Source organism: Choloepus didactylus, chromosome 24, assembly GCF_015220235.1.
Source record: "Choloepus didactylus isolate mChoDid1 chromosome 24, mChoDid1.pri, whole genome shotgun sequence".
NCBI lineage: Eukaryota > Metazoa > Chordata > Mammalia > Pilosa > Megalonychidae > Choloepus > Choloepus didactylus.
In genome coordinates, this window is record NC_051330.1 from 8,818,430 (window position 1) to 8,839,841 (window position 21,412).

Genomic DNA, 21,412 nt, shown 5'->3' on the forward strand with positions numbered 1-21,412 from the left:
ATAGTGGTGGGGGCTGTGTTTGACAGAGCCCTTGTTCATAATTTTCTTTTAAGAGAAGCCAGAAATTTGGAAATCTAAATGAAATCTCATAATTCACAATTCCTCAAACAAACAGGTCTGTGGTGTGGAAGTCCTAGCTTGCCTTCTTCGTCTAGCACCCTCATTTTAAAGACAAGGACCCCAACAGCGGGAGGCAGGATGACGTGCACAGTGCCTCGTAGGCATTTAATAGTGATGCCAGAGGGAACTAGAACTCAGATTTCTGGATTATTAGTCCAGAATTCTTTCTACGATGCTCCTTGGCAATCTCAATGTGAAACAATCGTTTTCCTGGGGATGGGGCTGCAGCCTACATATTTGATGACGAAGCTGGAGCAAGTTAGGATTTGAAAATATATATTTACATGACAGCTGGTCAAAGTTGAAGGGAAGTTCATATCCCAGAGATCCTAGTCCCTTCCTTCCTCGATTATCTGAGGTAAGTTACCAGACTCCCAGGGGAATCGTTCAAGATATTATAAATACAGGAGGTGATAGAAGACTCTTCTAACAGTGACACATGAAAAACAGATAACTGTAACCCTCACTAACTCTCTGATAAAGAAGCGCTGTGGAAATCCCTCAAAAATGCCTGGATTCACCTTTAACTTATCCACATCTTAATGCTGACCGCAAGTATTTCTCTCCCACAAAGCTTGGAGCTCGGCTTGATGTGGAAAGGCGGCTGGGGTGAGAAGGAGTGCCAGGCTTCTGCTTTTAGCCCCGTCACCACCTGTCTATGTGACTTTCCTTGGAAAAGTCATTTCTGACCCTCAGCTTCCTTAATTCTAAAATGAGAAGTTTGGACTTAAGTTATCTCTAAAATCCAAAGCCTGTTATCTCTGGAATTTGAGAGACCTGGCTTCAAATTCCAGATCCATTGCCTGCTACGTGACCTCAGACAAGTTATTTAGCTTTCCCCTGCCTGGATTTTCTTATCTATGAGATAAGGCTGTTAGGATTCACTGAGCAGAGAAGCACACTCCTACCATACCCACCTCCCCCGCACTAAAAAGGAATCTTCTTCAGGACAATCTGTGATCTAAACCACAATGTACAGAATTCGAAACTTCATAAGGACCCCGCAGTTGTAAACCTGCCTAGAAATTTCGGTGCTGCTAAAATGTAACCAAAGAATAGAAGGGAGTGTTTCAAGTTTGGGGCAGGGAAGTCAGTGAGTCATGCTCTCTCCCAGAATAAACAACAATGGTTCTTACCTTTTTTTTTTTTCCTGGGGGCAGGGACAAGCTCACAGACCCCTTTGAGGATTTGATAAACCGCCTACCCTACCCCCATTTCCCCAAAGGCACAGCTGTATATTCATCCAGAGGTTTCATAGATTTCAGGAAACCCATCTGTGGATATTGAAGGCTTTGGAATTTCTTGCTAAGTAGGAATAGCCTCAGAACAGTTAGCTGCTTACAAGTTGGCTGGGGAGTGGGGGTAGAAAGTTTAAAATTGCTTATACTTTGCAAACTGTCTACTGAAAATGTGTGTTTAATTGTGGGTGACTTACGGGACTGATGGAGATTTTTCTGCTACTATTCGTGGACTTCTAGAGGTCGTAGATCCTGGTCTGAGAAAGGCCCATCTACAAGGACAAGGATGGATAATAATAATAATAGTTGCAATCACAACTGTCATTATCGGAATGACTACTGTTGCAAGCATCTTCTCTGTCCTCAGCGTCAGGTTCAAGTTCAGGGCCCTCCGTCTGTCAAGCTACTGACAACTGTGCCCTCCAGCAATGGGATTGCTTTACAATTATTCTAAAATGCTTCTACCATTCCAGAGCCTCACTGCCCCTTATACTCTTGTGTTCCCCAGATAGATTTCTCGGGTGCAAAATGGAACGTGAAGTCCAACCCTCTTTTTTGTCCTGTTCTTCAGCTTTCAGTCTTTTTGCCCCCCCCTCACTTCCGGTGCCAAAACCTGTGTCAGGCAAGGTTCCACCAGAGAAACAGAACCAGTAGGAGACATAATAGATTTATTGCAAGGAATTGGCTGCCTGGTTGTGGGGGGCTGACCATGCAAGTCCACAATTTGCAGGACAGGCTGTCACCAAGGGCAGGCTGCCATCCCAGGCATGGGCTGGAGCTCCTATCTAGACAGGGAATGTTTCCATCTGCTGGTAAAGTCTTTCAAAAGATGAACCAGGCCCACCCAGGTTAGCTAGGACAATCTCTCTCACCAAAGTCAGACCCATTGTGGACTTTAATCCCATCAGCAAAATATTTTCACAGCAGCATGGAAATTAATGCCTGATTGGATAACTAGAGACTGCAGCCTGGCCAAGTTGACACAGAAAACTGGCCATCACAGCCCACCCCTTGTTGGCTTGGCACCCACACACATCTCCTTAAGCCATACTTAATCTCCAAATAAAGAGGGGAACAAAGTCGCACTTCCACCTTACATGATACAAGTACCCTGGATGCAACTGAACACACATTAATCCTTTCCCCAGAAAGTTCCATGTCCTTAGGTGAGGTAGATTCTTCTTTGATATCCTGCAATTTAAATACTGTGATATAAAGTAAATTATTAGTAATAGATCTTATGTCAGATGATAAGAGAATAAAAGTGGGAAGTAAACAAAAGCACATGGTCATAGCTGGTGTCTACAGCTGCCTCCTTCCTCTACCCATTCCATGTTCCCTTTACGCTCAACAAGCACCTCCATGGTCATGGTTGTTTGCTTGGTGGGGTGACCCAAACCTCCATTCCTGAAGGGTCTGGGCCATTGGTAGTCCTGCCTGGGTTGGGTTGTTGCAGGTTCCCCTTGATTTTAATCACAGGATGTGGTGGTACCAAGAGATGTCCAAAGGAATCTTCTGTAATCCAGACATGCTCTTTGTTACCTCCATTGTGTAGCAACAGCCCAATTTCCCCCTGGTAATTGGATCAATCAACCCAGCCAGTACAGTGAGCCCCTTCTTTGCCCGTTGATTCAGGGGCATGAGGAACCCAAGGCGGCCGGGTGGCAGCCTTAACTTCCAGTTCAGTGGAATCGTCGTGTCTCTCCTGATGGATGCACTCTTCACTTTGGGCCTAAGTCAGCTAAACCAGCAGAGCCTAAGGCCACAGATATGGGAAGCAAACATTTTGCTACTGGATCACTTTGGATAATATGAGTGGAGCCACTTTCAGTTCACTCTCATGGTGTGAAATAGGGCAGTTAAGTAAAATTAATAAACATGTGGTCATTCTAAAACCAAAGAAGAAACTAGAAGTCCTTTGGATGTCTACTTTTCTCCTTTTGCACCTAAGCTCGAGAGTAGCTCTCCTCATGTCTCCCAGCAACACATATATATTGTGTTTGAATTTTTTCAGGTGAGTCCCTGTGCCCAATTGAGTAATTTGCATTTAATTCACTTATTCTTTCATTCATTTATTCACTTCCTCATTCACTCATCCATTCGCTTGTTTACTCATTTAACCACTCAACAAATATTTGCTGAGCAAAGCGATGTGGTTGCCTCAGTAAACAAGACAAATCAATATCCCTGCCCTCACAGAGCTTGCAATCGAGCACACTTTAGTAGATGTGCTGGATCAAGTAATCCCCAAGTTCCTGACCCCAGGGAGATGTTATGGGAAAAGGAAAAGGGACCTTTACTCTCACCTTTGCTTACTGCTGCCTCCATCCACTTTTATTTGGAAGAAAAAGCCGTCAGCAATGAAGGATAAACTATAGCACGATGATGATAATATCTCTTTGGAGATGTGTGCTAGGTTCTCTCCTTAAAGAACATATTTCTAATAAGACCTTAAGATGCAATATGCACATTTTCCTGAAACTTTACTTTTACCCTTGAGAACTGAAATGGAACCTTTTATCCTTTGGAATAAAGAAAATGCATTGACAGAATGAAAGAAAATATATATGAGCTGATTATAGATGCAGGACAAAATCGACAAACTTGGTGATAAAAATGTTCAGAAAACTCGGAATAGAAGAGAACTTCCTGCAGGTGATAAAGGGAAACTTTGAGAAATGGTATAAAGATCATATTAAACCCTTTTCTCCTAAGATTGGGAGCACGCTGGGTCTCACTACTTCAATTTGACATAATGTTAGAGGTTCTTGACAGTTCAGGAAGGTGATAAACAGAAAAAAAGGCATAAAGATCAGAAAATCAATGCTTCTTGAAAAAATGAATTTAGCAAGGTCACGGGATACAAGGTAAATAATAAAAAATATGCTATATTTCCACACATTAGCAATAAACAGTTAGAAAATAAAACAACTAGAAAATAAAAAACACTCTACCATTTGTAATAGCATCAGAAAAACATTAAATGCCTGAGGATATATTCTAAAGAAATACTAAATTATCTAATGAGTGCTAGATTATCTACCAATTATCTAGTATCTAGTGAGATACTAGATTATCTAGTGAATACTAGAAACACATGTAAGATCCCTGCAAAACTGAAAATTATAAAACATTTCTTGAGAGATATTAAAGAAGCCTCAATAAATGGAGAGAGATGTTGTGAGTATGGATCAGAAGACTCAATATTGTTAAGATGTTGATTTCCCCAATTGATATAGATTCAATGCAATCTTTATCAAAATTCTAGCAGGTTTTTTTCTTTTTTTTTTTTTCTGTATAAAATGACGATATGATTCCATGTGTTGTTTGAAGATTCAAAAGGACCTTGGATAGCCAAACATTTTTGAAAAAAACAACAAAGTTGAAGGATGTATACTACCTGATTTTAAGACTTAATATAAATCCACAATTATCAAGACAGTTTGGTATTGGCAAAAAGATAAACATAGAGACCATGGGAACAAAGTAGAGACTCCAGAAATTGATTCCGACATATAAGGTCAATTGATTTTTGATTAAGGTACCAAGTCAATCCAATGGAGAAACCAAAGTCTTTTGTTAACAGTAGCTGTTGGAGCACCTAGATGTCTGTAGGGAAAAAGAAGGAACCCTGAGCCCCCACTCCACAGTGCTAGCATGTGCTGGGGGAAGGGAATGACATTTGGGGTATCCTGGGCACCTCATAGTGGATGTTGGGGTACCAGAAGAGAAGGTCTTCAAAAGACCTGGTAACCAACTGGTAACCGCGGTCCATGATTGGTAACAGTTGGCCCTGATCAATGACCCTACCTGCCAAAGATTCTTATGGTGAGGTAAGTTTATCTGGAAAAATCTGTTCCATGGTTATAGTTTATATTTAGAAATAAGAACAACCGTTGGTTTGATAATACAAACTATGCATTGACAAAATCTATGGTGGTGAGTGAGCGTAGAGTAGAGTAGGACCCCCAGACAATGGGCTTAGCATTAAGGGGGACAGAAAGGGAACGAGAAACACTGCTTAGGAAATCATGTGTGGGGAAACTTTTCCTCAATATTCATTCATGCTAGTTGGAGAAGAGGCTAGACTAGCTTGTTTTTGTGTATCATATCAGAAGGTGGCATCACATACATTCATTCAACAAATATGTACTGAATGTATATCAGGTTCTAGGCACAGGTCTAGGCTCTGGATATACAAGGATGAATGCAACCTGGTTTCTTTGTTCTGGAGGAGACTTGTAGTCCAATAGGGGCGACAAACACATAAGCCTGCACTCTGTAATGGTAATTGCTACGTGGGTCAAGGGTGGGGTGGGAGTGGGGGTGAAGGGCACTGAATGTTCTAGAACCCAGAAGAGGAGTATTTAGCCAGCTTCCTGGAGGAGACGACAAGAGTAGGAATGTGAAAAATGACGGGAAACCAGCCCGGCAAGTGAAGAGGGAGGCAGGGAAGAGACGATGGGTTTGGCATCGGGCCTGGCCTCATGTGGAGAACCAGGAAAAGTTCAGTATGACTGGAGCACAGGGTGGGGTGGGGAGGGAGGGGAGGGGCGAGAAACGAAGGCAAGAACAGCTGTGGGAACTAAGGACCAATTTTAAGCCCCTGAAACAGTCACATTTGTTTTGGAACTAGATCACGCCACAAGTGTGGGAGCAAGAGTTAGAGGAGGTAAGATTGGGGGCTGTCTCCGTAGATGAGGACAGAGATGCTGGGGCCCTCACTTAGGGTCATGAGGAAATAGGAGGGTGGAAAAGAGATGTATTAGTGGATAAACCCAGTGAGACTGGGCAACTGATGAGACCTGAGGGTGTTAGGAAGACCCTGTGCTACAATGCCAGGCTCCGGGTAGGTGCTGAGGATGCAAAGAGAAACCGTTTCTGCAACCCTACTCTGCACTTGGGGATGAAAAGTTAAATATATTTGACAGCTGGAACTGTCCTCCTCCTTTGGCATTTAGCCTAGTGACTGGGCAGTAGTAAGTGGTCAGTGAATGTTTGTTGAATGAACAAAAGGAGATCTCTGCAAGCATGCTCTGCTGCTCATTTATGCTGACGTCTGTTTTTCACAAACCCCAAGTTTCCGGTAGTTCTTTCCACTTAACCTCACTCTTAGTGGAGCCCAGTGGAGCTGTGCTTCTGTCTCTGGACCGCTGTGCCAGCTCTCCGACGGGAAGCAGTGCTGCACACTTCGTCAGAGCTCGGTGAATAGAAATCACGGAACAGCAATGTTCACTGAAAAGTCCTGCCAGCACATTCCGCTTGGCTTTGGGGTCAGCAGGGCCGAGCAGGTCCGTGGGCAGCAGGCCAGGGGATTAGTGAGCTGTGTGGGGGATGGCAACGAGGTCACGAGAGCTGTGTCATGTCTGGAGGTGATCAGGAACGAGGAAAATCTGCTCCGAAGAGCAGGGCCCTGGGTTGAATTAGGGATCCCATTGAAAGACCTGTTCTTAATGTGAAACCTCGTTCCTGTGGGTGTGAAACCATCTGTAAACAGTATCTGTGAATGTTAAGGCGAGTTAGGGTGTGGGACTCATTTGTGAATAGGGAAAAGTCCTGTTTAGGTGTGGGCAATGGACTCAGGGTGGCCTTTGTACATTTCACTGGACGCTTTCTGGAGAGGAAGTCACAGGGAAGTCAGGGGAAACCGGAAGAGCAGATACAGGGAGAGAGAGAACACCATGTGACAGAGGCAGAGAAGCAAGCAAGGAACCCCGAGATTGGGGAGAGCCAGCACCAGAACACTACCAACTTTGGGGAGAAAGCATGGCCTTGCCAACACCTTCATTTTGGACCTCTAGCCTCTAAAACTGTGCACCAATAAATTCCTTGTTATTATGCCAACACATTGTGTGGTATTCCTCAGAGCAGCCTGGCAATCCAAGACGGGCAGGTAAAAGTTGTTCACTGAGTAGCAGGAGTCAGTGATGAAACTTAACTTCCCTCACAGAAGAGGGCTGTGGAAATGGGCACAGGCCGAGTGCATGCCCTTTTTCTCTACATTGAATGCAAATGACCCCGGGCAGCTCTCAGTTTATCCACTGACCAGGCAGTCAGTAAAGTATGGGGGTAGAGCCTGGCTCCCAAATGGGACCACCTGGATTTGAATCTCTGCCCTACCTTTTTTGCATAGTGCAACCTAGGTCTAGCTGCTTACCCTTCTGAGGTCTCAGTTTATCCATCTGCACAATGGCCGTTTTGCAGTAGTCGTGGTGCTGTGAGCATTTCATGAACTGGCCTCTGCAGAGCACGTAGCCTAGTCCTGGGGACACAGTAAGCTCTCAGTGCTCTCTGGACAGCCTTCTGGTCCATTCCAGGGAATGGATATGGGGGATCAGGAAGGAGGGTCTGGCAGTTTCTGGACCTACCCAACAGCCCTGCTCACTCAGCTGCCCGTGGAGCACTAGTGGCCTTGATTCTTATTTCTGGTAACTTCTTTTCATGCTATTATCACCTGAGTGCTCTCTTCACTTCTACTCACGGCATGGTCTACCTCGAGCCCTTTCGTCTGATTTGACTGGACAGTAGACAATTAGAAGACACCCTGAGAGGCGAAAGAAGGCAGAGTGGCAGTGTCAGGACTTCCTGGCTTCTATCCTGACGTCAGTCCTGGTTAGATGTATTAACCATGGGCAAATCATCTATTTTTTCTGAGACTTAGTTGCTTTATCTCAAAAGATATGCATAACAATATTTTTCTCATTCAATTTTTGCAAAGATCAAAAAGAATGACATATAAGTGTCTAATGTAGAGTCGGAGCCTTGCTGGTGCCTGGAAATAACACTTCCCTTTCTTTCTCTTTTACTGAATATAATGATGAAACATAGAAATCCACTGGAGCTCATTTCATCACTCATTGCTGGTACCGTTTTTTTTTTTTTTGTTACAAATCTAGATAATGTCCATCATTTTGTATTTTCTTTTTTATAAACACTGCAAAAGTTTTAAAGACATTTTATTTTTTCTCAGCAGGAATACCTCCATGAGGTTTTCAAATCCTAGACCTATGTTTCATTTTGCTCTGTTTCATTTTTATTGGTCAATAAAGTATTCTAGAAATGCTTGTTCTTCTGTGATTCAGGTCATTCCACAAAGCAAATTATTATGAAAGGGAGAATGGCTCTTACACAGCAATTATGGATTAAAATTTTTGAAGAGGGCCAGGAGAAGTATAAAAGAAAGAATGTTTGCTAGCTGTCCGACACTGATTACCTCCTTCTATGAAATTCCATATCCATATATGAATAATTATTAGCACACCTAAAAGCATGTGATCATTATTATCTATGCCACAGAGCCAACAGAAGGCCAAATTTCAGATGCAGCTTTTATTTCCATTTCCTGCTAGCAATGCAGATTTCCATAAAGCCACACAGTTTCCTTTTTATCCTAACTGCATACAGTGCAATATAACTTCATTATGAAGAGAATCTTTCCAACAAAGAAAAGGTTTCCAAAGTGTCTCAGCGACCAGATGTGGAGGTAAGGACTTTAAGTAATATCAGAGAGAAAGAGACTTAGGAGAGAAAAGGAAATGAAAATGTATAAGAAAAGTGTATTTGAGCAGAGGTGGGGGTGGGGTTCACGTGTCTCAGATGTTTGATGGAATTTGCTTGCTGGAGGGGCAAGCCTGCCCAGGGGCTCTTTGCTGAGATTGTGTTTTGGGTCATGGAAGAGGGCAGGGCTGCGTAAACAGACCAGTCCTTTCAGAGAGGCCAGTTGGATTGGATCATCGGGGCATTTTTTGGTGTGTGTGTGTGTGTGACTTTAAGTACTTGACGATTACCCCTTCAAAACCAGAGTCCACACCAAAGCAGACGGTGCCTGCTGGGGGCTGTGGGCGAGGACTACTGAACCAGCTCTGGGTTCCTAGCCTGACTCTCCCTCTTGTTCTTTTTACCACCCCAGGAAATTCATCTAAGGACCTTGCACTTCACTTTTGCATCTGTAAAATGCAGATGACATATTTGCCCAACTTCCAAGGGTGTGTTTCCAGCCAGAGGAGAGTGACCGTAAAGGGTCTCAGGACACCCCGGGGGACTGGGGACCGCTCCTCTGCCATGGGGCAGGATGCGATTGTCACCTGCATCCCCGGGAGCCTCCAGCAGAAGCTCCCACTAAGTGAGCTCCCCCTGGGGCAACAGCTTTGGCTCCTCCTTTGCATCCCCAACCCTTAGCACAAGAATCAGCACAGATGCAAACTTACGGAAAGTTTGCACAGGAATAAATGGCTGCCTGTGCTTCTTTGATTACTAAACACAGAAGCACAGCTTGGGAAATATCAGAATGTGCCAACAGCTGGGAAGGGTCTTGATAGCGCCATTTTCCTGCCCTTGATCTGGGGAAGTCACTCGTTTGGGGGAGTATCAGAAGATCGGAATTCAGCATTGCTTTGAAGGTTGGTTTTTGGCTGTTGCTGAGCCTGTGTGTGTGTTTGTGTGTGTAGGGGGTGTTGAAATTCTGAAAGCCATATCCCTGCAATGCCCTCTTCCCATCCTCCAGTCCCTACGCGGGAGATGAGGAATGCTTAAAAAGGCTCTCTGTAGCTTGGGCCTTGGCAAAACCCTTTCAACCCTTTTAATGTCCTCCCAGATTGAGCATCAGGGCTCCACCCAAGGCTGCACCAAACTCTAGGTCACTCCTGTCACGCCCTTGGCATCCACTCGGTTTAAATTTACACAGGATTCAAAGCTTCACTTGTGCAGGGAGAAGACGGGGGGAAGGAGAGCAGCCTTTGCATTCTGCCGACTGACGATCAAGTGGTATTTTAAAATGCTGTAATTAAAACCCAAATCACCAAGGGGCACTGAGAGTTCAGAGGACAACCGTGCCGGGTCCCGAAAGGTCTGATTTTGTTGTGGCTAATGGGTGTGGATGTGTGTCGGGATTTAAATAGCCCTTTCCCCTCCAGGGCAATGGCACATCACTGTCAGGAAGTTGCACAATGTCAAAACTAAATCCAAGTACACAGTTGAGTTCCAAAAGACTGAAAACAGTAGGTTGGATGTCTACGTCTTGGGGATGAATTTAGGCCATTGTTTTAAATAAAATGTTTGGACAGAAACCCACGCTCGTCCAAACACTCCAAGGCTGGGAAATTCACAGAAGGAATTTGGTGGAGTGTCTAGAAATTTCAGGGCAAGTGGTGAATAAATATGTGATCACACTCCCTTTGGAAAAAATAGACTACTTTACAGTGAGCAGATCAAACAGTTGGGTTGGCTTTGGGTCAAAAGGCTATAGCAAGTCTCTTGTGCTCACAGATTCCTTTCCAGCTCAGTTATCAGTAAAATCAAAGTTCCTACTTAGTAAAATGTCTTGGGAATCACCTGCATTCCACAGATTGTTTCCAAAATGGCGTTGCCTTCTCAGGGTGACCAGTTAGGAGAAGGTCTATATAGTAACCCGGGTAAGAGATGATGATGAGTGTTCTCCAGGCAAGTGGATGTGGGAATGAAGAGAAGTAAATGAATTTGAGTAAGACTACAATGCAGAATTGACAGATTGGTCACTGGTTGGCTGTAGACAGAGAGCGAGAAGGTGAGCCAAGAATAGCTCCTGATCGCCACCACTGGATCTGTAATGCAACAAACCTAACACTGGTGGGATGAGGGAAGATGATGAGTACAACTTTGAACATGCTGGATTTGAAGTGACTTGGGACATTTAGGAGGAGGGGTTGGAAGGAAGTTTGTATGTGAATTCGAGCTCAATGAAGAGATCTGGGCTAGAGTTACTGATCTGAGATTCATCGGCATTTGGATCGTCATTCACAAAAGAGTTGAGGATGATGTTACTCAGCGACAAGGTATGAAGCAAGAAGAAAAGTCTTCCTGGGACAAAATCTAGAGAAGCAAGATTCTGAGTGTGGGCAGAGGGAGGGTGGCTCTTGAAGCGGGCTGAGATAGAACAGCCAAAGGGGGAGCTGGAAAACCAGGGCAGTGTGGGGAACAAGTAGCTCCACAGAATCAGTGTCATCTTAGTTGACCAGGGCTGCTGTAACAAATGCCACAGACTGGTTGCTTTAACAACAGGAATTTATTGTCTCAGAGTTTTGGAGACTGGAAGTTGAAAATCAAGACGTCAGCAGGCCATGCATTCTCTAAAGTCTCTAAGGATTTGGTGGTGGCTTGCTGGCCATCCATAACTCAGTCTCTGCCTCTGTCCCACGGCTGTCCATGACCCCGTCTGTCTTCTCCTGTGTGTGAACTTCCCTGACTTATAAGGACTCCAGTCATATTGGATTAAGGCCCACCTGATTCAGTTTGGCTCCACCTTGACTAATATTCTCAAAGATCCTATTTACAAATGGGCTCAAATCATATGGCAAGCATTTAGGATCTAACATGTCTTTGGGGAGCATGATTCAATCCATGACAGGTGTGAGTGGGGTGTTCTACATTTACTCACAGAGAAGTTTGCAGGCAAAAACGCCAATGTTGAGTTAAAGCAATTGGTGGGCTAACATATCTTATCCTACGCCAGCTAGGAGACAGATTGAATTATTTTTAAAAGTCTGATGAAGAAAAACTGGGAACACAAATTAGCCATTGATTACCTGTAATTTGCCAAATAAACCCTGTATGGGTAAATTGAGCCTCTTGGGCAAGGAAAGAGGTCAAATAAGTAAGTGTCCCCAGGGAAAGGCTGAAATCTTTGGCAGAGTGGGACACCGTAGGCTTTAGAGCAGGAGAGTTCAGATCTCAGTTCTGCTGTTTACCAGCTGCACATGTAACTGGTTTTGCAAGTGCAAGTCACAGAAACCCAACTCATGCTAGCTCGAGAGAGAGAGAGAGAAAGATTGGTTTGTGGAACTGTAAATGCCAAGGGGAGAAGTTGTTATTTTCAGGCCTGGCTTCATCCATGGGTTCAAACAAGATGACAGGGTGCCATCCATGAAGTGGGGAGTGGGGTGGGGTCACTTACGTAGCAGATGGATACCCACACACAAACACATATACTTTAGACACATTAATATCCATCCACCTCAATTTCCCATCTGTAAATTGGGCATGCTACCTAAGATTATTGCATTAAGTGAATGTTAATTGAGTTCTGGGTCTGGTGCCTGGCATGAAATAGACCTTCATTTTGCTATCATTTCTATAGTTGGAAAAAAAAATGTTAAAGTGAGTTAATGGAAAAGGTCTTAACATTAAGATTAATCTTTAACAAGATTAGATCTGTGCCTCTATTTGCTCAATGGAAGTTTTTGCTGCACTACCTTACAACTTGCTGTTCTTAGTCTCTAGTTCCAGATCACAAAATGAAGGAGCAATAGGGTCACAGAGCTTATTTAGGGTTTGGAGTAGAATAAAATGAGGGCTCTGGTGACTCCCGGGGAGGGATCTAGACCCGGCATTGTGGGATGGAGAACATCTTCTTGACCAAAAGGGGGATGTGAAAGGAAATGAAATAAGCTTCAGTGGCAGAGAGATTCCAAAAGGAGCCGAGAGGTCACTCTGGTGGGCACTCTTACGCACAATATAGGCAACCCATTTTAGGTTCTAATGAATTGGAGTAGCTAGCAGTAAATACCTGAAACTATCAAACTACAACCCAGAACCCTTGAATCTTGAAGACGATTGTATAAAAATGCAGCTTATGAGGGGTGACAATGTGATTGGGAAAGCCATGTGGACCACACTCCCCTTTGTCCAGTGTATGTATGGATGAGTAGAAAAATGGGGGCAAAAAAAAAAAAAAGCACCCAGTGTTCTCTTTTACTTTAATTGTTCCTTTTCACTTTAATTTTTATTATTATTTTTGTGTATGTGGTAATAAAAATGTTCAAAAATTAATTTTAATTTTGGTGATGAACGCACAACTATATAATGGTACTGTAAACGATTGAATGTATGCTTTGTATGACTGCATGGTATGTGAATATATCTCAATAAAAATGAATTAAAAAAAATGAGGGCTCTGATGTTGCAAATCTTCTTTGAAAAGATTCATCTTTGGCTACAAATGAAGTGTATGGGGTTCAGAGGAAGGAGTGACTGTTAGGAAAGAGCAAGGAACAGCTCAGCTAGAGTTTGTGGGATGGAGCACCTTGTTGACAATCATTTTTTTGGTTTGCTTGCTGTGGCTTTAATGTCTGTCTTTCCTGATAGATTGTAAGCTCCAGGTAATCTCTTGTTCTGTCTCCGGAGCCCAGAACAGAGCCCACGATGTAGGATGCATGCAATCACTGTTTATTAAGTGAATGGATTTTACAACCTAATTTACAGGACATATTTTAGAACATTTTCTGGTTCGTTTCTTCTTTGCAAAAGACAATGAGGAAGAGATAGGAAAGGAAAGAGAGAGGCGACACATTTCTGCCTCTCTCTCTCTGTTTCCCCACCTTACTTCACAGACTCTTCCAATCCTTTCTCCAGTGTCAGTTAGTTACCCATTGTGGCCTGACGTGCTAATTTCAGCAGCAGGAGTGGTACAGAAATGTTCAGAATGCCTAGATCTTGGCCTCCGAGCCACATCACACCTTTATTTCAGAGTTGATTTGTATTTTAAAAAAATATATTCCAGAAGTTGTAATTTTTTATTTAAAAAATCAAAAAAAAAAATCATCTAAGCACCAAAGATTTAAACCAGGATAACATTTTTCACTCTTAGACACCCTAATAAGTATCTGCTCTATGCCAAACGCTTTGGGTCACCCTTAACTAATGATATCTGAGTTCTTGGTATTATCAAAAAGTCGGTCAGTAGCACCCTGGTCTTGTTATAATTGGAAAGATTTGTCTTGTTTGGTAAAATTGGCATTTCCTGAGCCAGTATTTTTTTTTTTTTTCTCTTTTGAATTCAGAATAAATTTTAGCCAAGTTAACAGCTGTGAAATGTGGGATCCTCCATTAACCGCTTTAAGAGTAAGATTCTCTTTGTTAGGGAGGGCTGGACTAATAAAATTGGTCCACGACTTCTTCGGGCTTCTTACTAATATATTTGCAAATGAGAAGGGGTTTGGCAAGCAGGGCTGCAATTTGCTTTGCCAATCATCCTGGATTTTCTCTCTGCATTTCCTAGCTAGACAGACAGCTTTTAAATGGTTGAGCAACTTTAGGCACTGGGTCAACTGCTCACGACGTAGATATAAGCCGCCTCACCCTCTTTCTTTTGAATGGATGGGAAAAGCTATGCCAAATAGCATAACTGCATCGTGGGGCTCTTTGGAGCAATTAACCAGGGACTAGATTCACAATTTATCCACCAGAATAAACACAGAATAATAAGTGGTTTGGAGTCCTTAATTCTTCATTAGGTTACTCCCACTTAGAGAACAGCTGATCCCACAGTAAAGTACAATTTACCAAAATAGAGAAAATTTGATGCTGGTGAACATCTCATTACAAAGGATTGCTAAAGCAGAGCTCAGCTGGATTGACAAGCATGTGACTGATGAAGAGAAGGAGCCAACTGGCCCAAAGCCCCGAGTTCTTGCTTTCCTCTACCGTAGTCTCATTTGTCTGGCCATAGGCGATTTATTTAGCCTTTCCATAGGTTTTCCCATTTATAAAAATGAAGGCTGCAATAATGCCCTGCTTATGGAAAACCAAATAAGATCATGAATTTGAAAACACTGAGTAGAAAACCACCTTCTACATGTGAAGTCTATGTCATCGATAGGTAAATTCCCGTGATAAAAGATTGTTCTATTGCGTTATTGCGTTATTGCTAAATAAAATGTAAGATCAGTGAAACAGAAGTGTGCAACTAAAGTGCATTTAAGTTGAAAGAATAGCCAAGAAAAAGAACTAAGAAAGCAAATTGCCCTATCAGATATCAAAGTATAATGATATATATATATATGTATATATATATATATATATATATTTTTTTTTGTCTTGCTAGGGGAAGGAGATATTATTACCAGTTTGAATTAACTGGTACACGTACAAGGAAAACATTTTAATGGTACAGAATCCAGAGTCCAGCCCCATTTCAAATAGTAGGGGAAATTATGGATTATTTCATAAATGGTATTGAGACAATCATTTATCTATTTGGAAAAAAATAAAATTACATCCCAATGCATAGTTTGCACAAAAATAATTTTCAGAAAATTTAAAGAACTGAAAGTTAGTAAAAATTCTAAAATGAATAACTGAAAATAAGTTTGAATATGTTTCAAACTTGAGAGTAGGAAAGGCCTTCTTAAGCAAGTCCCAAAAAGGAAAAGAATGAAAGATTGATAAATTGGACCACATACAATTTTTGTTGTTTTGAAAATTGTTTTTCAATGTAGCATATATTGCTATATAATATATATGTGGGAATACACACTGTTGCCAGTTTGAATGTATTATGTCCCCCAAATGCCGTTATCTTTGATGTAATCTTGTGTGGGCAGACCTATCAGTTTTGATTAGATTGTGATTCTTTGAGTGTTTCCATGGAAATGTGCCCCACCCAACTGTGGGTGATAACTGATGAGATAATTTCCATGGAGGTGTGGCCCCACCCATTTTGGGTGGGCCTTGATCAGTGGAGCCATATAAATGGGTTGACAAACAGAAGGAACTTAGTGCAGCTGCAGCTGTGAGTGACGTTTTGGAAGAGGAGCTACAGCCAAGAGGGACACTTTGAAGAAAGCACAGGAGCTGCAGCTGAGAGACAGTTTGAAGACAGCTGTTGAAAGCAGACTCTTGCTCCGGAGAAGCTGAGAGAGGACAAATATCCCAAGTGCAATTAAGAGTGACATTTTTGAGGAACTGCAGCCTAGAGAGGAACGTCCTGGGAGAAAGCCATTTTGAGACTAGAACTCTGGAGCAGATGCCAGCCACGTGCCTTTCCAGCTAACAGAGGTTTTCCGGACACCACTGGCCATCCTCCAGTGAAGGTACCCGATTGTTGATGTGTTACCTTGGACACTTTATGGCCTTAAGACTGTAACTGTGTAACCAAATAAACCCCCTTTATAAAAGCCAGTCCATCTCTGGTGTTTTGCATTGCAGCAGCATTAACAAACCAGAACACACACACACACACACACACACACACACACACACACAGCATACATGTAGAAAAGCACACTAATCTGTTCCAGCCCTGTGACTTGCTTTGACCACAGAATTCTGCATGGGTTCTGCCATGTAAACACCGAGGCTGGGGCTTAAGAGATCTGCAGTTTCAAGAGCTGGGAAATGTCCCTCTTGTAATGTTGCTGGCAAACAGTGAGAAAACTCGATGCTAGAGAGAATCGTGGTATTCTAGTTGACAGTCCCAGCTGAACTGCCAGCCAACAGCTACCATCAACTTCCAGGTATGCAAGTTTACCACCTTGAATTTTCCAGCAAAGTTGAGCCTCAGGGCGGCCCATGGGGAGTCAATCCACAGAAAGTAAGAGTAATGCACTATTATTGTTGTTTTATACCACTAAGCTTCGGGATGCTTTGTTATGCAGCAATAGCTAACAATAACACTTCTCTCCCCACCACTCTGAGTGCCACCTGTTCACAAAACAAGTAACCAATGTGTGTGGCTCTAGTTCCATCACATTGGTCCATGTGTCTGTATCTCCATCACCACCATGGAATTTCTTTTGATCTCTTGATCTCAATAATATTTTGAAGTTTACTCTGTAGAGTTTTCACACATATTTTATTAGATGTATTCATTTTGTATTTCCTGAATATACATTTAGATCATCTGCAAATAACTAGAATTTTACTTTTTTATTTCTAATCCTTGTAAGTGTATTTTTATAGAACTGGCTAGGATCTCCAGCCCAATGTTGACTAGATGTTAACAGTGGTGGGTGTGCTTTGTCATATTCCTAATCCCAGAGAGAACGTTTTCAGTATTTCATCATTATATATGGTATTTGGGTTAAGATTTTTCTTTTCTTTTGTAGATACCTGAGGTACATTGAATTACATACCCTGGTTATACATGTCCTTAATTATAATCCGCATTCCTCTGTGTGTGAACCTATTTAAATAGGAACTCTTGAAGATATTATTTTTAATTAGAGTGTGGCCCAACTGAACAAGGGTGGGTCTTAATCCTATGGCTGGAGGCCTATGGGAGAGAGCCATGGCGAGGAGTCAGAAGCCAGAAGCCAATGGAACCCAGAGGAGAAAGAAGGGGACATCACCATGTGATATGATGTGGGGGTATAAGCCAAGGAACTCTAAGGATCACCAGCAGCCAGCCCCAGAATATCACAGTCTTCAGGTAGAGAGCATCGCCTTGCTGATACCTCAATTTTGGACTTCTCTTAACCTCAAAACCATGAACAAATAAATTCTCATTGTTTAAGCCAACCCACTATGCAATATTTGTCATAGCAGCCTGGAAAACTAAGACAATACCTTTTGTCAGATTATGGGTATTCCATTTCTAGTTTGCTAAGAATGTTTAAATCATGATTTTTTTGTTGATTTTTATTAAATCCTTTTCCTTGCAATTTTTGAGATGATCCTATGATTTTTCTCCAGTTTTCTGTTAATGGGTTCAAATTCATTGGTTTTCAAATGTTAAATCAACCTGTAATTCCTGGAATAAACCCAGTTTGATTGCCAAGTATTTTTATACATCATTGGGTTCAATTAGCTTTTTAAAATTTTGTGTCTGCAAGAGATATTGGTCTGCAATTTTCATTTTTGTAATTTCTTCATCAAATTTTTAGTATTAAAGTTGCGCTCATCTCATAAATCAGGTTGGGAATTTTCCCATTTTTCCATTCCATGGAAGAGCTGTTGTAAGGATAGTGCAATTTCTTTTTTAAATGTTTGGTGGGATTTGCTGGTAAAGCTGTCAGGGCTTAGAACTTTCTTTGTGATAACTTTCAAAAATGATAAATTCAATTTCTTTAATACCTATATGAATAAGCCAGAATTCTCTCTTCCTGATATCTAACACAGACAAAAATAATACCTTATGTGTACTAGGAAATATGTACCGGTGTATTAATTGCTGGGTTTTTTTTTTTTTTTTTTTTGAGTAGTGAGAAATTGGAAACAACCTAAATTTTTATAAGCTGGAACAATCCCCAAATATTTTTTAATGAATAAAGCAATTTTCTGAGCAAGGTGTATAGTCTGACTCATCTGATGGGAAGCAGGGAAGGTGGGGAGGGGTGGGAGGAGGAGTGAGTCAGAACTGTCAGTTTGTCTGGTTTTCTCTTTACAAGAAAAAGAAATCATGTATAACTTGTGTAAGAAACATTTTTGTAGGTGCACAGGAATAGAAGCCCCTAGATTTACGTTCTGATCTGCCTTGGGTAGTGGATACCCTTCACCGGCACTGCCCCATCTTCCCCATCTCCTCTTGCCTGAGACCCTGATGGAAACTTCTTCCCTGTGGCTGGGGTGGGGCTTCTTTCTACCCCTGCTTCAAGGAAGAAAGCCGGCCTTCGACCTGGGATTGGTCACCCAGCAATCTGTCATCTTCCGGGATGCAGCGATTGGCTCAGAATTGAACACGTGATCCAAGAGGAGCCAATCAGAAGGCTTCCCTGGACCTTTTCTCCCATGCTCTAGGGAAAGCTTGCCCCTTGCACTGAGGTTGCTCGGCTGGGAGGAGTCGGGGGCTGTTTGGGGACCACAGGCCTGCCCCATGGAGAGCAAAGCCAAGGGAGGTACACAAGCAAAGCCATGATGTGGGGAGGCCGGAGGGCGAGCGCACATTTGGAGCCCAGTGTTCCAGGGATATCTGAAACCTGTGGCACTTTTTGTTTCCCCATTTATGTCAGGCAATAAATTCCCTCTTGGACTTGGACAGTTTAGGGTGAATTTCTCTCTCTGGTACGCCTGAGTGAGCATTTGGAAGACCCAGAACCTAGCTCCATTTGTCCTCCAAGAAGTGGTTTTGTCTGTGGGCTAAGCACTCCCTCATTCCTTTTCTCAGTTCTGTGTCTGTGAAATGCGTGAGAAATGCTTTTTTTTTTTTTTTCCAAATAGAATATTGCTGAGGTGTTATTCTTTGAAATTTCCAACTAATAAAATATCGTGCCACAAACAAAATCAGATTTATGGATTACCTCAGACACCCTGCCCTGCAGGAGCACAGAGGAGGGCGGGGCCAGTTGGCAGACTCCACAACCTCAAGGACACGGCTCTGTGCCCAGACCCCCGCAGCCCACCAGACCTCCACCTCCAGGTCCAACTGGTTGTGGAAAGAACCCCTCTCATGACAGTGGCAAAGGGAGAAGCTCTCCCACCCGAGCGCTCACAGACCAGGCTCCACATCCCACAAATGACAAAGGTGCTAGAATTGTCCCTATTTTACAGAGGAGGAAACCAAGGCTCAGAAAGGACAAGGAGCTGCTCAAAACTGCATTAATGTTAATAAATGGCAGGCTCTGTATTGATCCACTACTTGACCAGTCACCAAAATGCACACTCAAGACCACTCTGCTTACCTTCAAAGAATGTTGGCTTGGGCACCCCAGGACTAAAAAGTCACAACACTTGTAAAACAATAAAGGGATACACACACACACACACACACACACACACACACATATATGTACACACACACACACACACACACACACACATATATATTCCACAAAAACCTCACAATGTTTCACCTTCTGGGAATTACAAGGAGTTAAAATCTAGATTCTAGCCTAACAAATAATAATAGACAGAAAATTAGACTTTTTTTTTCCATCACAGGATGATGAGCCTTTTTGAAAAATGCCTTCCTGTCTCCTCCTTTTCTTTTTTAAAAATACTTGAACTTCTCCCCAGACAGCTTCTGGAAGCAGTTGATGCTTTCCCATTCGTGGGAGTAGAGCAGGAGCCAGTGGGTCTGTGGCCCCTCCCCTGCTTCAGGGCTGGTGTGCAAATCCGCTGGAATCACTGTCTCCCTCTTGCTTGTTCCTAGAGGAAATAACTTTTCACGAGAGACTGCACTAGACTGGACTCCTTCTGTCGTGAGGGGCCGAAACCCAGCTCGTTATTGGGAAGTCGAGGGCTGTACTTGGCTTCAGGATCCAGGTTGAGATTGCCAGATTAAGCAAAAATAAAAACAAAACCCAAAATAAAACAGGACAGTCAGTTAAACTTGAATTTTGTATAAAGAATGAATGATTTTTTAGGTTGTCGTATCCATTATTTATCTGCAATTTAAATTTAACTGGGTATCCTGCACTTGGGCTTGTAGTACTAATCCAGGAGTTCAAGCAATGATTACTCTGCCTTCCATTATCTCGAGGATTTCTCTCTGTGTTTTGGTTTTGTCCTGTGAACATCTGCAGATATGATCCTGCTACTTACCTTTCCAGAGAAAGAGGGTCCTTTTGTCTTCTAGAGTCATATGCCAAATTTCAGAGAGCAAGAGATAGAGTTCTGAGATTTTCCAGTCTGGGTTATGAACTCTACCTGACAGTGGTTGTAGTAGATGCAAAAAGTGGTCATAGTAGGTGCAAAAAGTGGGCCCAGTCAGTTTCGGACACATAGAGTGGGTTTCCAACAGACAAGATGTGCTCTGTGGCTGGAGAAGAAGGTGTAAGGGAAATAGTGCTGGCTGTACCCCTAGTCCACTCTAGAATTACTGCATGCCTGAAAACAGGAGAGAAGCATTCAATTCAAAATAGACAAGCCATCTGTGCTCTGGCATCCAGTGCCACATGACTAGAAAGCTCATTTTTGAAAGATTTTCTTTCATGTTGGTACTTTTCCCATGTATTCTAAAAGAATTCTTCTGGATCAGCAATCAGGTTCCTTTTTTCCATTTTGTGAATCTGCCCACAAAGCTTAAGGTATGATCCCAGGGAAAAGAAGAGACTAGGAAAATGAACTCTCTGGAGATAAAAAACGGGATGTCAGCAATCCCGGAGAAGGAGGTGGAGAAAGAATTTGAACTACTGCTCCAAAACTTATTATTAAATTTTAAACTTGGCAGAAAATTAGCCACCCTGGAAATTAATATCACCAATAATAATAATTAAAGAAATATGTTTGAGGGGCAGAGCCAAGCCATTTGGGGAACTGAAGCATCCAAGACTGCAGATAATTGTCTTGATGCATTCTGTAGGATGTGGCAAAATTTAATTTTTGGAGAAACACACATTTTACTGCACTTTTGCTTTGCATAGAGT